The sequence below is a fragment of the Struthio camelus genome, chromosome 5 (genome assembly GCF_040807025.1).
Source record: "Struthio camelus isolate bStrCam1 chromosome 5, bStrCam1.hap1, whole genome shotgun sequence".
NCBI classification, from domain to species: domain Eukaryota; kingdom Metazoa; phylum Chordata; class Aves; order Struthioniformes; family Struthionidae; genus Struthio; species Struthio camelus.
In genome coordinates, this window is record NC_090946.1 from 57021822 (window position 1) to 57045704 (window position 23883).

At 39.6% G+C, this 23883-nt stretch overlaps 1 long non-coding RNA gene across 2 annotated transcripts in view; it reads right to left on the reverse strand.

Annotated features, from left to right (window-relative positions):
- The window catches only part of LOC138067321 (uncharacterized), a 201955-nt gene that overhangs the window by 148726 nt on the left and 29346 nt on the right, over nt 1-23883 (reverse strand). For both annotated transcript variants that reach the window (XR_011141193.1, XR_011141194.1), the window contains exon 2: nt 16098-16182. This is a non-coding gene — a long non-coding RNA (uncharacterized lncRNA). The remainder of the gene's footprint in view (nt 1-16097; nt 16183-23883) is intronic.

Consider the following 23883-nt stretch of genomic DNA (forward strand, 5'->3'; position numbering starts at 1 on the left):
CTTCCGCATCGCCATCCTCCTCCCTGAGGGAGGCAGAGCCTTCGCAATAATGAAAATAATTTATCACTAATCCTTAATCTATTTGACATATTTCACTATAGAAATCAGGCTGAATATTTAATGGATTTTCCTGGCTGGTTTTGGCTTTAGCTAAGTCAGGAGACTGGAGTTAGAGCTTCTTCTTTTTCAGTTTATAAGAACAGAGGTCACATCAGAAAGGACTGAGCTGCAAATAAAATATCTCCTTTCCTCAAGTAAAACGGAGAATAAAGTAATAAACCCATTTTCTTTGACCTACTTTGAGTGAACCAGTTTTAGGCATTCTGGAGTACATTTGTTTGTTTTAGGCAGTGCCACACACATTCCAACAAACAGGCAGCTAAGCAGACCGCTTGCAAAAAACACAAAGTCCAAGACAGGCTATTCCTCACATTAGCTAGGTTTCCCACTATTTATTTGATTTACAAAGAAATCAAATAAGATAGTTTACATTCACAGGGATTGTAACATAATTGCATAGGCATGCCAGTTATATACCAGTTGCGTTATACTCCTTTTGTCTCCTGTGACCAAAAAGTCAGTAGCAATTTATCTTATCTTTACCTTCCAATATAGTCCAAGCACTTCAATATCTTGGTTTGAGGCAGGAGACACCTCGGAGAGTTGGACGACAAGAGAATAAAAACATCAAAAGGCCTTTACAACACAGTGAAAGTCAATTATCTTTGTATGGACATATTAAGTCAATTGCCCCTGGGTAGCACAAGTTAAAACCAGAACAATTGTGCTCGGTTTGTTACATCTCTTTATTGAGCATCAGGGCTGTGATACCACAGGACTGTGGAGTTTCAAGTCCAGAAGGGATAAAATTATTTTAAAAAAAGACTAAAGAATAAAAATCTGTTCTTGATGAGAATACTCAATTTATTTAAAACAAAAACAATTGGAAAGGAGGAGGCAGCAAATTAAACAAAATCCTCCTGCTATTGGATATGTCACAGATAGATGACTTGACTTTAACAAGCTTTGCATTTTCAGTATCATAACAAAACATAACTCAGATGGTTAATGGTGACACCATTAATATTGTTTGAAAAGCAAAAAATTCAGGTATCAAGGTTTCTTAAGGAAACTTAATTCAGGCATTTCTTCTCTCCCTCGCCCAAGTCAAATGCATTACTGCAACAGATTGCAGTATTTGTGCTACAGGATGTTTGTCAAGACAAAAGATTACATAGTTGTTAACAGCTGTGATGAAGCTACACCTTTTGACACGCCCTTGACATCTTTTGTTCAAATCAGACAACCATTAAAAAAGTAATTATGTCTGGTAAATTTTTCTTACTTTAAGTAGGATTGTCAAGGAGCGCTTTAAAGACCATTAACAGGACTGCAGGGGGGGAAAAAAATGAGCCTAGTAGTACAACAGTACTACAGATCTCTTTAGTATTCTTGCTGTTAGAATAGAAGGTGGAAGCGTGATAGCCAGAATGCGTGTATTACTTAGATTTGGGTATCTGGGGTTACTGCAATTTCTAGAACCAGTACCTTTGAAGTTGTTTTTCTGTTCAGCTTCCCGTTTTAAACAAACCTTTAGATAAAACCAGGAAAAAATGACGAAGGAGTAGTCTTCAGCAAGTTTCACATACTGTCCCTTGCTGAGTTGCTGGCTTTGCCTGTCACTGCTGTTTGTATAGTCCTTGAACACACCACGTATGATATACACCAATCTTGAAAATTCAATCCCTATCAAAACAGTGAGTACTAAAAAGCTAATTGACCTGTAAGTCCCACGGGCTTTTTGATCACTGAGGCTGAATATATATTCCGTCATGTTCAAACTAAATACCGAATTAATGTTTTACTAATGTTTGATGTTTGTCCAGGTTGATGAAAACAAAATAAATAGTTCAGCCAGTAAAAATCATAAAGAACTGAAAAAAGCTTTTCTATGACTTGTAATATAACTTATTGAATGACTGGTGTTTTATTAACAGCTGTGAAATTGAGTACTGGGGAGGGTCAGACGCTTTGTTTGCAATCTTTCTCTCTTATCTAACGCAAGTCGGAACTCATTAAACATTAACCCTTTTCCTAAACAACTTCTTTATCAGAAAAGTGATTGTATTCCCTAGCAAAAAGAAAAACAAACTGCCTAGCTATTCCTATGATTAACCAAAACTAACTTAACGATAACATAGATAGAAGAGATCGTACAGTATTTTGTCCAGCATAGCCGAAACAGGAATCCTCCAAGCCAGCTCTTTCCAAAGACATGGAAGTCACAAGGGTCAGCTCTTAGTTCAGAGCATGCAAGCAGACCTCACTCCAGTGCAGGAAGAACCTGATGCCTCTGAGCAAGGAACAGAGCAAAGATGTGCGAAATGGCCCACAGAAATCCAGCTCTATCTTCTGGTCAGCTAAGCCCTACGTGCAGGGAAGCAAAGGCTTTATCAGCCTTTAGTGATCCAGGCACCTATGGTAGAAACACACAGCAGCTTATAACTTGCTGCATCTCTCAGCTCACAGCTCCAAGTAAACACTTGCTGGGGAGGAAGCCCCAGACATGTAAGAATGTTACAAGAAGAAAAGAATAATAATAGTAATTATTATGCTGCAAGAGTTAACTGAGGTATGGGACTGGAAGAGCTATGTTGTTTCTGTGCCATCCAGATACTGCTTCAGCAAAGAGATTGCATAAAAGGTTAGACTGCCATGCCCTAGTCTTACAGCATGCCCTTAGTATACCTGTTAGAAACAGATAAAGCAACCAGTAAGACAAGGACACCAGACTTGGGAGGCCTGGTTTTAATTGTACCAAATTCCAGACTTCCCATATAACCCGAGTCATTCATCCACAGCTAGAGGTGCCAAAACGCCTTTAGTAGGGCTTAATGCTAACTGTTTTGCCAAAAAGGAATCTGAGGCAGAATGACAGTCATCAGTAAACTGGCGATGATAATAATAAATTACCTAATGCAGCTCTGTAAAGGATAACTGCATAGGAGGCTGGGCAGTGACTAACCTTAGGAAAACAGGCGCTGTAGAAATTGAAGGTTCTTGCTACAGGGCACTGAGGTTCAGAATGAGATATTTTCCTGGGGCCATGTCCAAACAAACAGTTCACTTTCATTCACTGGAGGAGCAGCCTCCGCAGAAAAGCTCTTCCAGCGATAAGATATGCCTGTTTATCTCCAGCATCTGCCCCTGTATTTCCTATGGAGTCCAATGGTTTCCTTATCACTATGCGTCATTCTGCCTCTCCCTGTTCACAGAAAAGACTTTACCCATCTTTTCCTCGGTTTCAGAGAGGCCTTTTGTGTGCCTGGTCTTGCCACCGTTTCTCAGCCTTGAGAAACCATCTTGCACCTTGAGCTATGTGGCACTTGAGAGGCTCACTAAATGCTTTATCTTTTTTCTTGAGTCTCAGAATGTAATATTTCAAGCAATTGGACATGGGCAATTTCTTTGAATGCCTGCGCGTGCCAGTGCCAACAACATGAAGAAATTTTCCAGTTCACACACACTATTAGTAGGAAGGGTACCTATCATGTTGAACTCAGGGCATGTTGGATGGCTACTTTTTAAAACTCCATTTCACATTAATGGGTCTGCAGGCACAGCTTTAAAGAGTACATGGCCAAGAGATTTATTGACAGTGCTCTCAAGGGCAACACAGCTGCTGAAGACAGGCAAACTAGCAATTGCCTGCAAATCCACAAATATTAGAGGACACATTCCCGGTCTGAGTGCTCAGTCAGCAAAGTGAGGAAAGCGCCTACCTAAAAGATCTAAGCGAAAGGACATAAGATATAAGTCATCTGTGACAGAGTAAAACCAGAACAGAGAGGGGAAAAAATTGTAGGTGACTGGCACAAGTAAACAAGCAAGACTGTGTTCAGCTGCTACAAGTCACCAAAACTTTCCTCTCCTGACATTCTGGACGAGCTAGCCAGCTTTTCCAATACGAAAGGGAACAACACATCTTGGTCTTGAACAGACACGCGCTTTCTGACTCTAGCTATCTCATTCTTTAACCTACACAACACATGTAAAGGCTCGTGTTCAATAAATGCAGTCTTTCAGCAAGTGTCCAGTATGCTAATGGTTAACAGTATTAGTACCTTCTTAAACCACACCGTGCAATGTGTGATTTTCCTATCTGGAGTTTCCTTATTATTGGAATGTAGGATGTTAGGGAAAAGAGGGCAGGGGAACTTGTACTGATTAATTGAATTAATTTCCTGCTTGATTAAAATACATAATGTACTGCATATTTTATTAAAGAACTATAGAATGACATGCCCTCAACAAACACACTTCTATTATAAGATTTTCTTTTATTAGCACTGGCACAGTCAGCTTCTGAATACTGCGTATAGCCAGGTGGGACCTGCTGGAAGAAAGAAGGGGGAAAGTCGGCATGAAAGGTGCTATGGACACACATAGGTGACAGGCTGGATGGCCCGAGCTACTTGGGAGAGCAAATGGAGGCTTGACAAAGCACTGTGCAGTGCAGGCAAATATCAGCATGCAATAACCAATCTCAAGATGGAGTTAACTGCTGCTTCCAAGCAGCACGGTATGGCTCCAGTTCCTACATTATTAGTGACTTGCCCAGTGCAGACAAGACTTCTTTTGTTCAAAACGATTCAGATAAATCCTACTATGTAGGCAAGCCCTCAGATTAGAGGTAGCATGTCAAAACTGAAGGACTGAATCTCACCCCAAACTTTTTAGCAGAGTTATTCTACAACTTTTTGGGGTTCAGCACAAACTTCCTTTTAATTTTAGAGGCAGGAAAGAAATACTTCCTGTACGTCAGCAACCTGAAAGCTGTGCAGGTAGAAGAATGAGTCAGAGAAATGTCATTCCAAAATTTTAAGTTTCTAGCTAAGTAGCTCAGTGAACCTGACTCTCCACAACCTCACACACACTGTAATCATTCAGATGAGCATTTAACTAAATGCTACCTGATAATACTGGACACTGTCTTTGCATACAGATGTGAGTAACTGCATGGACAGGAGGCAGGAAGAATCAGGCCCTGTGCACTTGAATGCCTCTGTCAGGGAATGCATCCAGAACTGCTTGTGCTTTCATAGCAGATATTTAGGATTTCATTTCAAGATCAGTTCCATGAGAGTTGAAAATCCAAATGTAGTTACTGATGCTGAGCAGACACTGGAAATTTAAGAATCATGTTCTGAAAAGTTGGTGTCATTCTTTCTTTCAGGCAGGCTGTTTAAGAAGTGATAATTAACACCATGTTGGCTTATATAAATCACAAAAGCATGTCTTACTAAAAACATCAGAACTTTTACTTCAGATTTTAAAATCACTCCAGGCAGTGCTTATCTTTTGAACACAAATCGTCCCAAACACAGGGACGACACAGTAAACGTTGAGAACACAGGAACAGATACAGCAACAGTATGCACAAGAACCTGTTTTTCGGTAGTGGGACAGATTTGATTCAGCTGTTGATTTTGCACATGTGTAGATCATGTTTAATAACTATAATTCCATAATGGATAGTATGTGCAGGAGAGAATAACTAAGACATGTAATACACCAGATATGGATGCTAATCCAGAAGAGAGTGGGTCACAAGCTAGCACTCTGCATTAGCAGCAGCGTGCAGTATTTCACTGCTGTTTTCCCTTCCTTTTCAGCTTCCACAAACCCAGCTATGTACTTCAAGTTGCAGTTCTGTGCCAAGCCATCTCCCATAAGATTGCATAAAGTAAACCACCAGGTAGGCAAAAAAAAGGCGAGTCAGATTGCAGCCAAACATTTGCCTGATGAAGTGACATTAGCCATAGATTTTTGTTTCACGTTAGGCCTTTTCATGCTAGCGGATATTCCATGTAGAGGTCCATCAGGAAGGGAACAGTTGGCCTCTGTAAATCCAGAGAAGCTTCCCCTAAGAGCTACTCATCAACAAGCCCTCAGTTCTACTGCTCAGTTCTCCGATTGTCACTCAAAACTGTTTCTAGCATGCAGTATTGGTTGGTTCCACTGATAACACTGTTCAGAGGGATATAGCTACCCTGCAGACTGGAACGCGATGCAAGGATCTGAGCAAGCTTAAAGTGAGGAAGTCCGAGTATCAGAATCTGCCTAGCCACAGCCACATGATGCTCAGGATAATTTCTCCTGCTTCTCAAAATAGATACCTGTTTGTGCTGCTGCAGTGAGGTTTCTACAAATACCCAAGTTACCCTAGTTAGTCATTCAGGCCTAGGGTGAGCATCTATAAACAATACTTCAAGATGCAAAGTCTTGGTCTCAGCTATCAAATTGCCTTAGGAAAACACAAAGATAGAAGAAAGCTTTCATCATTAAGTACTCAAATCCTTAACAACTCTCTGGCATACTCAAGCCAGGTCATTTCAAGAATTCGTGTGCCACGAATTACAGTTTTGCAGCTGGGCTGTTAAATACCAAACTTGTTAAACACCACTTGGAAGCTGGCTTCAACACTGCTGTACTCTTGAGGTAGGAAAAAAAAAGATTCTACTTAATGGATTTACTTCATCTTTAGGGATCGAATGCTCTTAATAAAGCCTGTCCACCTCACTGTGACATTTAAACAGTAAAGACTTTCACCGAGATACCTTTTTCAGTCTTGCAGCCTTAGGATACTACATTCAGTAACTGATGAAGACAGAGGAAAGAGAAATGAGAGAGAACTGTAGTTGCATCAAGGCCAGTGGTTGCAGAAGTCAATACTGCAAATGGCAGTAAGACAACTGCACTGAAAAGTGAGCAGCTACCCATTGGTACCAACAATTAACGCATTTGCAGAAGGGTTTTTTTGTTTGTTTTGCCTTTTTTTTTTTTAAGATACAAAGTTCACTCTTCTCTTTGCTAAGATCTTGCAAGTTCTACTATACATTGGAAAGGATAAGTTCTTAAACACTAAACACTCCACTATGAATTAAAAGCCATTTTTCAGGAGACAGACTCATCCTTACTGAAGGAGGGAACAGTCACTGCTAAGTTTTGGGGACACTAATACTGCAAGGTATTACGTAAGGCGTGATAATATGTGAATTTGCTAGAGTTTAGAAGGTCTTCAGAAACTGAGTGGGATTTTTAGAAGTCATTATGGTTTGCCCAACTCTGCTCTCGCCAAAGGAAATTAATTTTTCCACTGCCTTTTTTTTATAGCAGAACTAAATAGATATTGAAGCCTCTTGAAAATCCTTTAGAGTTTTACCTCGAATCAAAAATTTACCCCGATTTTGAACCTTTCTTGCTGGTAATTTAGACAGCTAGAATCTCCAGTCATTCCTTTCCATCATTACTTGAAACGTGCAGAGAAACAACCTCCTGCTTTTGCCATCCTGGTAGGGTCAGGCAAAAGCAGGATTAACTTTTTTAAACAAATCCTGCATCTCCGTGGATTTAGTGTTTGCAATAACAGGTAAGAGCTAACCAAGGAGTTACATCAGCTTGAGTTTCCTTTGGAAAGTTGGAACAAAAACCCACTGGAGGAAGAGGGGCCCTAACCATGCAGCAAATGGAGGCAATATGTTCTTTGAAGCTTTCCTCCAGCTACTTCAAGCGGATTAAAGGCATCAAGAAAAAGCTCCTCAACAGGGGCTTTCAGGCAGAAACTTTCAAACAGAACTTGGAAACAGTTAAAAAGCCACAGCATGGGAAAAAAAGAGTCTGCAGAGAAACAGATTGTAACAGGGCAGCAAGGACCTCCTAAGCTTGCAAAGGACAGCCAAATTTAGACGGAGGTGGGGGGGTGTGCGTGTCTAAGGGATTAGTTATTTTAATCTTTTTACTTGCTGTGCTTCTATGGAAAAACAAATCATATCTTGGGCCGAGCACTTGCTCACAGCGTTCCCCGTCACAGTATGTGTTGGCTCAAGACAGCGCCTGCAGCAGGTTCCAGAGTTGCTGCTCTGACCAGCCAAAAGCAGACGAAGCAGAAATAGAGGGTCATTCCCAAAAACCCACTAGGAAAAAGGGGTATGTGTAGGCCTGACACTGACCAGAAATACTCAAGAGACTACAGTTTTTCCTGATCCACATTAACCATCTCAAAGACAAGTGAGGTATTTACTTTCACTAATGAAATATATATTTGTTTAAATTTAAAAATGTATATATATGTGTGTGTGTATATTATCCTATTGAAACAAAGCTGCAAAGGTTTGTCTCCTAGGGAAAAGGATAAAAATAGAGTGGAAGGTGTTAGATGTACCACTGCTTTACTGAAAGGCACTCCAATGAGCACTATAGGAACCTTACCGGAGCAGCTATAGTTAGTTGCATTTCATTTTTATAATCTCACATTTCCTGCAGGATTTTCCCTTCCAGATGATTCCTTAAGAGGACTCCTTTCCACATGCGCATCTTTCTTTTACCCTTAAATGAGGAAGCCTATTTCTAGTCAATCAAGATCAATTTTCTTACCGTCCGTTTTTCCGGTGAGCAATGGCCTGTACGTACAGAAATCTCCAACACTATTCTTTGCCTTTCTTTTGAAGCAACAAATTCCCAGCTCAAGAATAAACATAGCAGGACTATTAAAAAAAAGAAGCCATTCCACAGGTCTCACCCTCTAAGCCGGGCAATCCTAAGCATGTGGCCTGTTGCTAGGGGTGAAACACAAAAGAATAGTATTTCAGAGCTGGGGTGTCTTAGTCATTTAAAGTGTATATCTTCAGTACCACGAATTTCACACAGAAGTGAAATGGAAGGTGATGAAGAACATTGAACCATTTACTCTCCATCTCCCTTACTGGCAATCATAAATTAAAGCTGATGACTTGACAGTCCCAAATTGCGAGAGCTTAGGCAACTTTTCATGTCTTCAAATCAAAATTATCACCTTTGGGATGTTTCAGAAGGGAATTCAGTACAGTGTGTAATATAGCTAATGCAAGACAGGCAGATCCAAGAGATATGAAGTCTCATCACCATATCCATGCAACTGAATTAACAGAACTTGACTGAGAGGAACTGACACAACCAGACAGGACATTAACAAGAAAGGTATCTGTAGTCCAAAGGATTAACTGAGGTCTTCTCTGTTTGTCATGAGAATGATACAAGGATGGAGCAACCCACAAATACAGAGTTTGAAGATTCATCGTGTGTATGTGTGTGGCATGAACAGACACTGCTACTAGTGCATAATATCATGTAATGATATATTGGGCTTTTATACATGCTATAAGGAAAGGAGACCTTGGATTCATGCTGCTGGAATGTATCGCTGCTGCATGGCTGTGCTGCTGTGACTTTTACTCCCTCTCATATTGTCCTCGAAAGTCCTCACTAAGAGGAGAGCAGGTAGCAAGTGGAGTCCTTGATGTGCCAGAAGTGGTCACTGGGACAAAGCAGTCAGCAAGGGACAAATCCCAGAAGGAGCCACCAGCAAAGAAATGCTTCATGGTATAGTCAATATAAAAGCATGAAAGACACCTCTGCTATCAGCTGCTGAAACGCTGGTTGATGGGAGCGAAGGAACATGGACAAGCAGCCTGAAGAATCCCTCTGGAGGGAGATAGTGAGGAATTCACAGCAATTTTTCAAAAGCAAGTTTGGTCCTATACTAGCAGCTAGACTGTGACAAAGAGGTATCTGACAATGCACAAAAGGATTTACCTTTTGCATTTTCAACAAATTGGCTGGTGTTTCTAAACATTAGTCTAACGCCAAACTAGATACTCTTCCTATATAAATATGAAAAAGGTAAAGGAAAGGAGAAGATGGCCTAAATGATTTGAATGAATATATAAGTAAGAACAAAATTAAAAAAAAAATTAACTATTGCCTGAAATTCTTTTTCTTATATTGAAAAAGTCTTCAAGATGTAAAACCATTTAAGAAAAACAGTTAAAAGTTGACCTGGAAGGATAGTGCCCTCTGGTGATAAAAATACTCTGTTACCTATAAGCATAAGATTAATCTGCTGGTCTTTCTCATGACACTTCTATGCAGCTGCACTAAACCACTTAATATTCAAAGCTTTGTTTTTAAAATATTCTTAATGAAGAAGCTTTTATTTGTAGCAAAGATGTCTGATTATCTGTGATTGCAAAAGTCTGTCAAATTAACGTTTTCCTGCCTGAGGCAAATAGCTGCTAGCTGATTCTGCTAGCCTGCATGTTCTCCATAGGCATGATGGTTAGCAGGAGTTTTATGTAGGTAAGAGTTACATCCTTTAGGATTGTGCCTTTTGAGAATAAACTGAGGCTTGACATTCAAATTTATTGACCTGCTCCAGGTCATAAGTTTGTATAGTCAGAGACATGAAAATAGGGATTATATTGAGAGGTTCATGTTTGATCCTATTTACAAAAAAAAATTCAATTTCCATAATAATGTTCCACTAAAAATTCCACTAATTGGTTCAATAAGAGTAAATAAGTCAATTCTCAAGTTTAAAAAAAAGTAAATATTCACATATTGAGAAATATTGCCCAAGAAATACTGAAAAAAATAACAAAATTCAGAAGATGAACTGAAATATAATGAATTGTGAAAAGAAAGAAGATATTGATTATATTACCGACGTCACAATACTAACTGGTGTTACTTACAGGTACACTTCCTAAAGTACACAGAACTTAACTAAATAGTGTGCAATCACTGTAATACTCATTTGACCTGTATCTAGTTTATTGGCCTGTAAAATATCCAGCTTGCTTTGGATATTACTGCTACAAAGCAGTAGCACCAAACAGACCACACCTCCAAACAGAAGGAAAAAGAGGGGATAATGGCTTTGCGAGAAGTGAATTCTTTCAGACTGCACAGCAGACCCCTTTATTAGGGACACATTTTCACAGTATGATAATGTGCGTCTCTGACCGATGTCAACAGATACAACAGAACAGCTCATTTTACTCACCCATGGCAAAGTGGTAAGAAAGAGTACAAGGGCTAAATGAAGACAGCTGCAGGGACTCCGTTCCTCTCTGTCTAGGTTCCTGTGGCTACCTGCCATCCTGGCTACACCTTACTTTCAAATTATGGTAATATTAGGAAAGTGTGTGCTAATTGGGGTATATTTAAATATCTTTGCTGGGTTGCAGGGAGAAGTTTATAGGAACCCAGCTGAAACTTGATTCTTTCCAAATCAGCCTTTTCTACCAGGCTGACAAGTTTCTGTGGCCAGTTTTTGTTTTAATAGAAATCAACCTTTTCACAAATAGTGGTAAAATTTACATAACCTTTTCCTAAGGCAAAAGTGTTAGAGAAAGAGAGAATGCATAAGGGAAAGAAGTTATTGAGGTTCCTCATACCTAAGTGAAATCTTTAATTTAAAAAAGGTGTTGGAGGAGGAAGTTATTTACAACATCAAGGCTGCCACATCCCAGTGTCACATGAGCATCTGCTGAGGAGGCTGATAAAGGAAAACACCTTTTGAACTTTCATACTAAGAAGCAGCAGCAATCAAGATACCATTATGTGATTACTGATGTGAACCAGCTGGGACTCATAGCGAGGGAAGCTGAGAGACGAAGAAATCCTGCAGTCTGTTCCAGATGTGTTCCTAGCCGTGTCTCACACTCACACTTTCCAGGCACTATTCAGATTGCAGTTTCTTAGAGATTTTCTGTGCTAACGTTTTGCCATAGCTGCGTGCCCAGAAGAACAACCTGCAGCAAAGCTTGGAAGCTGGCCTCCTCAAGAACGAGATTAAAGCAGGCTAAGTCTGTGCTGGAAAAGCAAATGAAAGAAAAGCCTTGGGGAGACAGGCTGGAGCATGCTGTCGTGGCAATAGGAGGAAGCATCATCCACCTCCACGCGCTGCGGTCAACAGCAGCAGCTGCCCTTGAACTGTCCAAGGACTTTGACTATACCAGACTTTTTGCTGCCCCGCACAGTCTAGTGACAGGTAGTTGCCTATGCCCACCCTGTACCACTGTTGTTGGTTCCATGGAGGCATGCAGGGACCTTAGTAAAAAATACAACAGTTTGTCTAGGATGTCCTTAAAAACTTGATGCATTCAAGGGTTTTAATAATACCCTTCTTGGCAACACTAGGAAAAAAAAAGGACTACTGCATGTAACTACCAAGACGAGAGAGAGGGTTCAATTTCATTTCCCTTTCCAAGATAGGCCTGTCCCGCGTATTTGAGCAGAAGTTTACAGTATGCGTCTGCCCTACTGTCTTTTCATGGCTCTATATTTTAAAAAGATTTAGTTTTGAGAGTTTGAATTTAAGAACAGGGATAGTAAGAAAGCCAGTTTCATCTGAACCTATGCTAGTGAACATGTTTAAAGTAGTGCTGATGTTCTCCTTCCAGTTTATACAAAATCAAATTCTTGTTCTTGAGTTACTTGGCTTGAGTTACATTGCCTTTCAAAATTTAAGCAGCAATTATCCAGGAGACAAGTACATAAAACGTAGTTTAAAAATTGCAAATTAAGTTGTCAATAGAAATGTTTCTATTCTACCCTGGGCAGAAAACCATTACTTCTTACAAGCGATCTCTGTGAAGCAAGACCAAGTTATATAAAGTAGTCTGCATTTTCCACTATCTTAGAAGCTTAGATTTGTTTTCTAAAAATAATAATAATAAAATAAAGCTAGGTCAGATGTTCATAATATTGAGCCGTCAGGATCATGATATTGAAAGCTTTAGCTATGCATTTACATGTTACACAAGAATTTAAAACTACCAAAATCCATCAATGTTAAAAAAAATCAAGGATAAGTTACCATCTTTTTCATTTAAATAGCAGCAAGAAGAGGTATTCAAACTAAAAGTCAAATCAGCATGATCATATAATATGCTGCAGAGCTACTACCCTAAAGCTTTTTACATGATCCACCAGTCAGTTTGCTCCAAAGGGAGCTGCTAGGCACACCGTACTTCCAAAAGTCAGATGCTTGCATGTGCAAGTGTTTATTTTGGAGTAGCCTGAGCCTGTGGAACAGCAGCCACTGCTAGAATCAAGCTAGCTGCTCCTAGGAAAAGCAGCTACCTCTTCCTCCTCTCCCACTCCCAGTGGTAGGCTTTTAAGGGAAAAAGAAATTTTGTCAGTAAATAGCTGGGGATACCAATTAAGGCTATTCACACACATACAAGCTTCATTATACATGAACTAAGCCTTTGCAAGATTAGGAAGAAAAGAGCTGTGGAATACAGCGTTTGAAGCAGTTCAGGGAGTTTGCTTTGAAAGAGGTATGTCACTGGGTTTCTTAGTTGTCACTGTTTTATTTGTCACCTATTTGTTTTTCCTTCCACTCAGAATAATATTTGAATGCCTTCCACCATCTTCAGGAATCCAAGTCGACAGAAATCACAGAGATTGCTGTGTTTTGTTTCACTACACCCTTCAAAAGCACACCCTCTTATATTTCCAGTCTTTAAGAAAAATGCCATGAGATGTTGCAAGATCGGCTTTTTCTGCCATCTTTGCTGCAGGAGTAAGATATTGGCAAGATGCAATAAAATATGAAAGAGACCAATAATGTACCAACTGTCATTTAAAACTGTGACCTTCTAAAAACAGAGGGAGAAAAGATGATAATAATAGGTTAAAAGATTGCAATATATGCTGTGTCCTTAAAAATATTATCTTTCACTGCTCCCACAAAACAAATGGATGAAGAGAATATTCATTTTTTTCCTTCCACTGAAGCCCATTTACAGAATTACTCCCCTTCTTTTTAGATTTGGAAACTTATTTAATATTCTTAGTTTGACCCCTATGATTTACAGTCTCTCAGCATACCATAAACTTCAGTAATAATACTATGTAGGACACACTGATTTTGCCATGAATGAGTATCTCAAGGAAAATTGAAGGTGGAAAAGTATCATAGCTTTATAAACTGTCCGATGGCGACTCGGTGGTAAAGGAGATGAATGAAGAACTTCCTTTTAAAAAGCTGTTCAGTTGGTTTGAAGGGAAAGGAGGGGAGAGGAGCTTCAGTCAAACTGTAATGGAGTGTTCCTCTTGGCTAGTCTCTAAGAACATCATAGGATGCTAATAATAATTCTGAAAGATCAAGAAGTTTTGAAATATTAACAAGCTCTACTTTCAAAAGCTTAGCTGATGCCTCAGACTTTTAACAGATTGTAAACAGGCTCCTGTCAGCTCAAGCATAATAAAGCAGAAAATGCCACTGGTATGATATAGAGTACTCAAGGCTAGCAATGAGGGGATCCAGAATATCATACAGAAGAATCGAGCAGACAAGGCGGTTCTCATAAATAGGAACCGCTGTGAAAAGGAATAGATGTGAAGGAGAGCATCTAGAGGTCTGTGCCTACAGGACACATCAATGGAAAGGGGACACCATGAACAATAAACAAGCAGGTTTCACAGGAAAAAAGTTATATTTGGCTATGACTAATTTTTAGATGCTCTCTGAATATTCTGCTAATTATTTTTGCCTTGTTTGACTTAAAAAAGGAGAGCAAGCGCAACAACAACCAGCATGGAAAAGCCTCCAAACTGGCCCTAGAAAAGGACATCAGGTAGTGTGAGAACAAGACACAGGATGGAGGACAAGGATAAAGTGAGGAATAACACAGATGTAATTGCCAGGGTACCAAACAACAGCGGAGCAGGACTGAGCTGGGACAGCATGACATGGAGACAGCAAAAGAAGTGTGAACTACTTTGAAGAGAGGAAAAAAGGTACTTGAAAGAATTGACTATAACTGTAACTACTAATGCATTTAACATTTTTCTGCATAAATGGAGAAGATAGTCCCAAGGAAGCAATTTCATCCAAGAGCTGCTGAAAAGGCATCAGACTTGTTTTCTCTTTCAGTTGTCTGGCTTCCTACAACTCACGTTAGCCCTCTGTTTCAATTGCCAAGTCTTTAGAATTAGAAGAAGGAAATTTCACTTCCTCCATCACACAAGCATTTCAAGACATTTAGATAGCAAAATTTATTATGTCAACATGCTTCTTCAGCAAATTACCTGCAGCAATCTGTCCACTACATCCCTACCCTGCCTGAACCAAGATTAATATATTAACCCGGATCAGAATGACTGCACATCATTATCATTCCAGTTTGGCGGCTTTTCACACCGGTTTTTGTTACCCTGAAGCATGGTTACTTAACAATTCAAAAATGCTAGGTTGTTGCAGGTTTATTAAACTCTGTCTTATTTTGTATAACTGGCATCAGTATTAAGTTGCTCATATCTATGCTGGTTTTTAAATACCATTGAAAGTTATTAGACCTTCATATTGGATAGTTTTCCTAAGCTTAGCTAGAATGTTGTGCAGTTTGCCTGTCATATTATAACCATGCAGTGCTGACTAGCTGACTTCAGTTTCAAATGTATTGGCTGAAGGAGACTGCAAAAGCAAACTGGTTATTCATCGTTTTATTGTAATACGTGAACGCTAAACTAAATAAAGCAGAAAACATTAGATATTTTTAATGGTTAAATATTGCCCAAAGCAATCCTATAGAAACTGTAACTATGAATAACGTAGATTAAAATCTACATGTTTAATTATTTCTGCTAGTGAAACAATAAGATGCTTATGTTAGCCTTTCTTCCCTGAAGAAATAAACTACTCATAATAAACTACCAATGTTTACAAACTTGCTTGTCATAAAAAAAGTATATGAGCACTGATATAGCTGAGAGGGAGCATCTCTGCATATGTTCTGAATCAAATCTAGCTGTTCTTCAACAGAGCCTACAGCCATCAGTTTTCCATAGCATCCGTACACACAAAATGCCAAAGCCTTCTTACTCTTCTTAATAAGATCAATGGAAATTTTCTGCTCGAAACAGGCTTCCCATTCACATAAACTCTCAGTGTCAGAAACTTCAGCTTAGCATTCACTTCTCTATTCACATTTCTCCCTTAAACTCAGGCCTAAATGCACTATAGGTAAAAGGAACAGAAATCCCCCTGACAAGGCTATGGTCAAACCTGGGTGACTGCTAGAAAGCTCCAACAGGAGTGCAAAAAGGCCACCACCCAGCACCACACAGAGTTAACTGATAACTCAGAAATACCACTCTTACCATAAATAAGGGAGCAAACAGGATTCTACCCACCTCAGCCAACTGTATATAGAAGAGAAGTAGTAAAGTCCTCTGGAAGTATAAAGAGTATCACAACTACTCACCTGCTGTCCTCTTTAGCTGTTCACAAAGCCGGGGATTTGATTCAAGTAGCTCCAGTTAACCACAGCCAGGAAAACAGAAACAGGCCTAAAGAAAGCAAGTGAACAGTATTTGCACAAGCTCTCTAGCCACTGCAAAGCGTTGCGGGTGTGGACTGAAAAGAAACCACTCCGCACTACCTAACGTGCCATCAGCTGGATTCTCCTGGATGTGTCAGATGAGATACACAGCACACAAGCATGAGAACAAGACTGAACTACTTCTTCACGTGTTAGATGAGCCACAATTTGGCCTTACTGAGGAAGAGTAATGCTTAGAAGTGTTATGTGCTGTCATCGATTACTTCTCGTGTCCCTTTCTCCTCTGTAAAAACTACGGAAGAATTTTAATCCTTCCAGTTCTATTCCTTTTTCAGCCTGACAACAGCTTTTACCACCAACTACTCTTTTTAAAAGTTATTTGTAATTAACGCCGCAAATGTTATTAAACAAATGAAATCCTGTCTGTTCTGGTAAGTACTCATCTGTCTCTCTGGTGCTAATTAGAAGCATACGCAAATAACCGCCACAGAAAAATAGATTACTTCTATAACAACATGTTGTTATAGTGTTGCAAATATCAAATGCTTCTCTTCATAACTGAATCTCAATCACTGGGCGGAAGGCCACAGCATTCCAAGAAATAGTCAGAAGGGAGCTCTTGCACGAGTCCACCAAAGTCATTGCTCATCTCCTGCCTTCATCAGCAGATGCCTGACCTGGGGCACTAGGCTGGTATCTTTTAGCTCTAGGAAACTCATACAGAAAGGATCAGCTAGAGAAATAGCCAAAAAGCATTTTACAGACTTAATCATGCTAATTCTGCCCTGTGATTTGTACTTGTTTGTTTCTCACCTGTCCTTACCTCTTGCCAAGCCCCTTTGCACAGTTCCTCTCCTTTCCCACTGCTCCTATTACCGCACGTGTCTTTGGCCTAACAGACTAGTTGCACAGCTTGTCTTAATAGTCTTTTTACTGTGTGCCTTGTAAGTTAGCAAACACCCTCTCTCCACATTCAGGAAATGAGTTTGATGCTCGAGTGTTATCACCTCCCCACACACACCCTATCTCGCCAGGATGCTCTAACCTCAGCAGCAACATCTGGCTACATCTGAGATGCAGGGGAATCCAGCAAGTACACTACATAGTCCAGTCCTAGCAGCAACCGTTCCTTGTCTCAGCAACAAGCAAAAGTACCTTCCTATATCTGCCAAGCCTGATACAGATACCTCACCTGCTAAAGCTGTCAGATGTATTAGGGAAGCAGGTAGGTATTCATTCCTCCCTCGTAATCCCCATCAATGCCTACTTGCAGATAGGCTTTGCCTAGTTCCTAAAGATACTTCTGCTGTTTTCAGGTAGCATAAGGCATGCAAGAATGCATATCATTAGAAAATGCACTTCTTAACTATAACATCTTCCTATCTTCTTCACCCAGAAGTTGCAATAGCATCTATAACAGCACTATTTAGAAAGATTATTTCTTTCTATTACTAACTAGCTCTATGAAGCAGGATAGTTTTTTTTTTTTTAAACCTTCCTTCAGTTTCTTTCACCTCAATTCATTAAGTAGAGATTATAAAGACAAAATTATTGGATTGAACCACCACCTTCTTCTGTATCTGATGCTCTCCCAGGAAGGAAAGCCTATTAGAATAGCGCAAGTAGAACACCACAGTTCCCCCCACCACTGCCCCAGTTCCCAGGCCAGAGGTTGCAGCATTGTCCTTATTAGAGTCTGAGAAAACTTTCTGATGTTAACTTGCATAATTGGTCTTGAACATCTGTTTCTGGTGTTCTGTAGAATACCTTGCTCAAATATTGTGTGCAGAAGTGCTACTTAACTGCTATTCATTAAAACCTGCCGCTGGATAGTACTCATACTCTAACAAGCAGTGGGCAATTATTACCTATACAGCTTTACTCCATTCAGAATTTTATACGCTCTTCGCAAGTCTGCCTCTTGTCCCTATTCCAGACTGAAGACCTGTAGTCTATTTAAATTCTTCTTACAGAGAAATAGTTTCGTATCTGCTATTGTTCATCCTTAATGCTCTTCCCTGTCTTTTCTGAATTCTATCATATCCTCTGAGAGGAGAGGGGATTGAGAACTGCATGATGAATGAGGGTGTGATGTGGTTTTAGACAGTGGCATAATGAAAACCTCCGATTTTATTTCTTTCCTACTGTTCCCTAGGATTTATTATTACTATGTTATCATGAAACCCTGAACTAATCCTTTCATACGCCAGAGATGCCAAGATCTTTCCTGGGTAGTAATAGATAGTTGAATGCTTCTCACCCCTGCCTATGAAGTGGTGATAAAACAAAACCTTCCTGAAACTTTTCACAATCATCTTTCATCTGTGCAATTTTGCCTCATTGGTAAGTTCTATCACATCACTACTGAGCTCCCAAGATTATATATGAGCACATTGGAATGATTATGTTCATGCACAAATCTTTTTTTAGGCTCTACTGGCACCCTCCCCTCAGTTAAGCATGGCTCTGGATTCTTCCCTTTTCTTCCCTCTTTGTCAATTGCTTACTTTAAGGCTCTTACAAAAGCTACGATACCATAGAATTAGAGGGAAGGCCCTCTTACAAAAGAAACAGGTAAAGGAACCCTGGGGTAAGCGGCCAAAGCCTTCTGCTGCAACATCTGGATGGCTTCTTCGCACTGGGCTTTCGCAGTTTACTTTCTCAGTTCCAGCTCAGCCAAAGGCCTGCCCTTCCCTAAAAGATGCCTAAACACCTCAGTCCACCCAAACTTTCTAGTGTACTTTTATTTTGTTCCTTCTCTGAGCCCTCTTCAAGTGCCTTTTCTGTCACATTCCTCTGTTTTCTTCCCTTTTTGCAGTTTTCAACTCTCTCTCCCTTTTTCCTCCCCTCCTGAAAGGCAGGGTGGTCATTTCTTTAGCATTTCCATTACCAACAGCAAGAGAATCATCATTAAAGCAAAATGATCCGTGCTGAGATCGGTACAGGCAGGCAGGGGAACAGATTCCTGCCTGATCAATACAGACTTGAAGCATTGCTAGTTAGGTGATGGTGTGTTCACAATACAGCAGTTTTCATATCAACAACTATAATAGCAACAACATTCAGAGGAGTACAGTTTCCTTTTATTATTACATAAGAGGAACTTGTTTACCTCTACCTAACCCTATTATGTCTTGCTCCATCATTGGCATTTTCAGGAATCACTAAAGTGCAGTAATAAGTAATTTAGAGTATCTGTTCAACTCATGACTGAAAATCCTAGAACAGATGTTGGAGAAAAGCTGTCTTCTGTGGCACACAATATTAAATTTCTGCTTTACAGCAAAGAGGAAGATAACAGAAAGGATAATTTGTACAGCCAAAGAAACTTAACTGGAACATATCAAAAGAGCTACAAAGGCATCAGGAAGCCCTGAACACCTCAGTGGCATGACCTGTTAACAAGATAACGTTCACATTTTGAAATAGAATAACTATATTTTACAGGGAATGTTCCTGTCAGATTTGCAGTTCACAAGACACTATCACCTTATCTGGCACCACACGCTTGTATACTAATAGGTTATTCCCTCTAAGCATTACAGAGATGATAACTTTAGCAAAACTTGCCTCAGGGTTTCCAACACAAGGTCCTGTTTTCAATGCTGGTAGATTTCCTGAGCTTTAGAAGTCTGGATGAAATTTCCCATGCCAAGTGTGTGCCTTGGGATAGCACATGGACATTTTCAATTAATCCTTTATTTCTGAGAAGGAACTGCGCAGGAAGGGCTATATTTAACTTGGACGCTTTCTTCCCTTTTTCAGAAATGGGCTAGCCTCTGCCTGTTTTGAAAACGGAAATATATTCAGCAGATGTTTCTTCAGTTCATGGATAAACATTTTGCCTTAAAGTCTGCCAAACTTGGGCAAAAAGTTTTTTGGAGGAAAAAAAAAAGATGAGAGTCTCATTGCATAAGGCAGCATTGTTTCAGCTTCCACTCCCGCTACACAAAGTGAGCTTCCACTTGCACACGACTCTTGTGCATCACCAGACATGTGCCATCTTCACAGAGCAAAATGCCATCTCCTTGAAAGAAATCAGTTCCAGCTGAGAACAACGGACAAGAGCAGTATTTAAGCATAAGGCTTACAACTGAAAACCTCTGGTACATGCTCTTCTTCATACACAGCAGAGCGGGTTGGGGGAATCCGGTCACTGCATTCACACCCTATGAGCAAACACTTCTAAAACTCAGCTACAACTCTATTACCCCAGACCAAATCTCCATGTCCAACACTGGCCACCAGGGATATTTAGGGAACAGTATAAAATAAGGGCAAGTAAATATGATATTCCAACTATCTCAGGCCCAACAATTTGCGGGTCAGGGATTTTCGGTCAGAGGTGGTTTCTGTGCATTTCGTAACTCTACAGATTTCTCCTCCAATAACCCATCCAATATCTCCTTGAAAACAATTGTGTTCTTGAAAATCTCCAGGTCCATATGAAGAAAGAAGCTCCTCCAGCCAGCTCTTTTCAGCTGTAGGGATGGGTCCAGGTGTCTAGACGTAGCTCAAAGTCTCCAGTATGGTAACATATGATAGATTTTCATTTTGGTTATTTGTAACCTAGAAAAATCTCAGAGCCAGTATATCAGTAGAATACTAAGACTATACAGTCAAATATTCAGATCTCAGGAAGTGCTAGGATTCAGGTTGCCAATGCAACTGAAATTCATTACTTCCTCTACCCCCACACAACGCCTGTCAATCTGCGTTTGCTGCAAAGAATGAATCACAATAAAAGTATATTAAGGTTTTCTGCAGGACTGCTCTCATTTGTTACAGAAACTGAAAAATGCACACTGCATAGCGCATGTGTGCTCCGGATGAGATAGGCTGGTCTTACAGTTAAAGCGACTCAGCTTCCAATGGGTTAATGTCTGTCCCTGCCTCAGTTAAAGCACCCCAGTAAACCTTAAGCTGCTGAAGTCAAAGTACTCTTCTTCATCTTCCAAGTGCCAGATTTCAGGCACACAGACCCATATTGGCTGAAGAACTAAATGCTCCAAACTGAAGTTGACAGAATGTGCGTTGTGTGTCATGCACATTAAGCAGCCTGAGGCAAAATAAGTCCTGCATATCTCACTCTGGGTATCTCTGTTAGTAGAGGTTAGATTCTAATAAAAAAAATCTCCTGTGAAAATTAAAAACAAAAGAAACAAAAACCCCACACTACTCACAATAGTGCAGCTTTTTTCTTTTTTTTAAACTGATCATCAATGGAAATGAAACATCTTACCACAGATCAGTGCAAATATTTTGTTTCATTTCTGGTTACTCATATATTACTGTCAGCTGCCTTGGAACTGCTGTCCAGGGCGTTTTCATAATCCTGTTGGGGAACCTCGGGTTAATGATGCTTCCCTTGGTGCCATCTCATTTCTCATCATGTGTTGCAGGATGTTTACTCCCACTGCAGAATTCCCATGGGAGCCATAAGAAGGGCATTTAATCTAGGATTTTCAGATGCATTGAACATAGTAAGGACATACAGAACTGTGGGATGTTTCTTTTCTTTTTTGACTTAGAAAGCCTTTTTAATTTAAAAGGTTAAGGAATTAGACTTATGAATTTATCAGCTATTTGCTGTAATAAACAGATACTCTGTCAGTCTTAAAAAAATGAGATCAAACTCTCCAGGATGCTAAAAGCTACCTTTAAACCTTTCTTGGGTGTTAAAATGCAAGAATAAACTATTAAAATCATCCATAAAACCGAAAACCTTTCAAGAACACTTGGTGCAGGAAAGAGATGGAGGAAAAAAAAACAGTAAATAAGCTCTACACTAGTTAAGCTAAAAGGAAAATAGAAGCCAATATAATTAACTAAATGTGAAATTCAGTACAGGAGAATATATTAAGTCTGAAAGTCCAGGTAATCAGCAAGAATAGAGTGCCTGGGTTTTTTGTTTTGTTTTAAACAATCTAGCTAAGTGCAGGGGGGATAAAAGCCCAAAATACAGGTACTGAATGTGTCATTTTAATTATCAAAATTATTTTCTTTCTCCCACTTATTCATGGTAAATACTTTGGCCATATAGAACAAACAATGCGTAATGCCATTATAATAAAGCAGAAAAGGATAGACTCAGTTAAACATTGAGCGCAAGATCTGGAAAACTGAGCTTTTCAGAAAGGAGAAATTCCATAACATAATTAGCCTCCTTCCTTACTTTTGAGCAAACTATTTGATTTAAACAAAAAAAATCTGGAATAACATTTGGTTGGTTGATTTCTGAAACTGTTCTGAGAGACAAAAGTACTCGCATGTTAAAGACAGCAACAGGAATTTAGTTGTCATTATGGCTAGACTGAGAACTGCACTGAAATACCCCACCCCACGTTCAACCTCCTTCCAACTATCCCATTTCACATGTGTTGCATTCCTCTGCTTATCTGTCTCTACAAACACAAGACATGCTGCAATCAGCTTTGGTAAGGGAGATGCAAGTTTCTCTATTCTTGCCCATTTAAACAGAACCACACCAATCAGCCTAAAATACTCAGAAAATAGAAAAAGAAAAAAGGCACAAGAGGTGAGCAGTGGTTTGGGCTCTGAGACAGCTCCAGGTCCAACGACAAAGGACTGTCTAGATAAACATAGATCCTTGGATATGCTGAGGGGTAAGCTCTCCTACATACAGGACAGGAGCCATTCCCTATATGTTCTCTGGAAAAAAGTACTACTTTTTTTTTTTTTTTAACTTTTTAATTTCTCTATCAGTTTCACTATCTCTTCTCCCTTTGTAGGATTTTCTTTCTTTCTGTCCAGGTAGGAAGAAACATGCATGGATTAAGACCATGAAGGAATCTCAATAATTATGTTTTCCAGGAGAAGAGAAAAAATTTAAAAAAAAGAGAGAGAGAGAGAGAGGGAGAGAGAGAGAGAGAGTTCAGTTGGATGATTAAAGAAAATTGCTTCTTTCCGCTGCTTGCAATAACAGTGGATTTAGTTTTGTGATCTTCCAGTAGACAATTAGTTTTTTAGAAAAAAAGCAAAAAAAAAGTTATAGGATAGCTAGTTACAGGTAATTAAGTTTTCATTAATATTATACACGTCAGGTCACACGTTTCTCTCTTTGCTTAGCCTGAGTAGCACAAAGAGTTGCAATGCAGAAAATGCTTCTTTCAGCTGCACTTTCTCCAGTGTTTAATCATTTAAGAGCAGCATAAGGCACCAGTGGCAGGTGTTCTCTATCATGCAGTGAGAGGGTCTCCCCAAGGGACTTAATAAATGATACTGAATGAGTGATTTCTTTTACCCATGGGTCATGTGTAAGCACACAACAATAAATCCATTTGAACAAACACGTATCCAAGAGACTTCTGCCTCATACGGATACAATATTAGTCTATCAGTTACCATAATAAAAGTATTTTTCCTTTGGTTATATTAACTTTTTCATGTATGCCTCATTATTTCTTCATGCTGATTACTCCGTGGAAGGGCTGGATTCTATTTAAGGCAGTGGAAAAGGTCACAGACAAAAGGGAGCTCGAGTCTTTGTTTGCTGTTTTAACAGAAAACTACCACACTAGTGTTAATATTTGCTTTCACTTATAGCAGGGACACTCTAGCTATCTGAATAGCAAATCATGATGAGCAGTGTGAATGACAAAGTACTGGGGAGAAGTTATTGATCTCAAAAGAAGGATGTGGACACCAAACGACTGATTTTTAACTGAAACTTCTGGAATATTGGCTT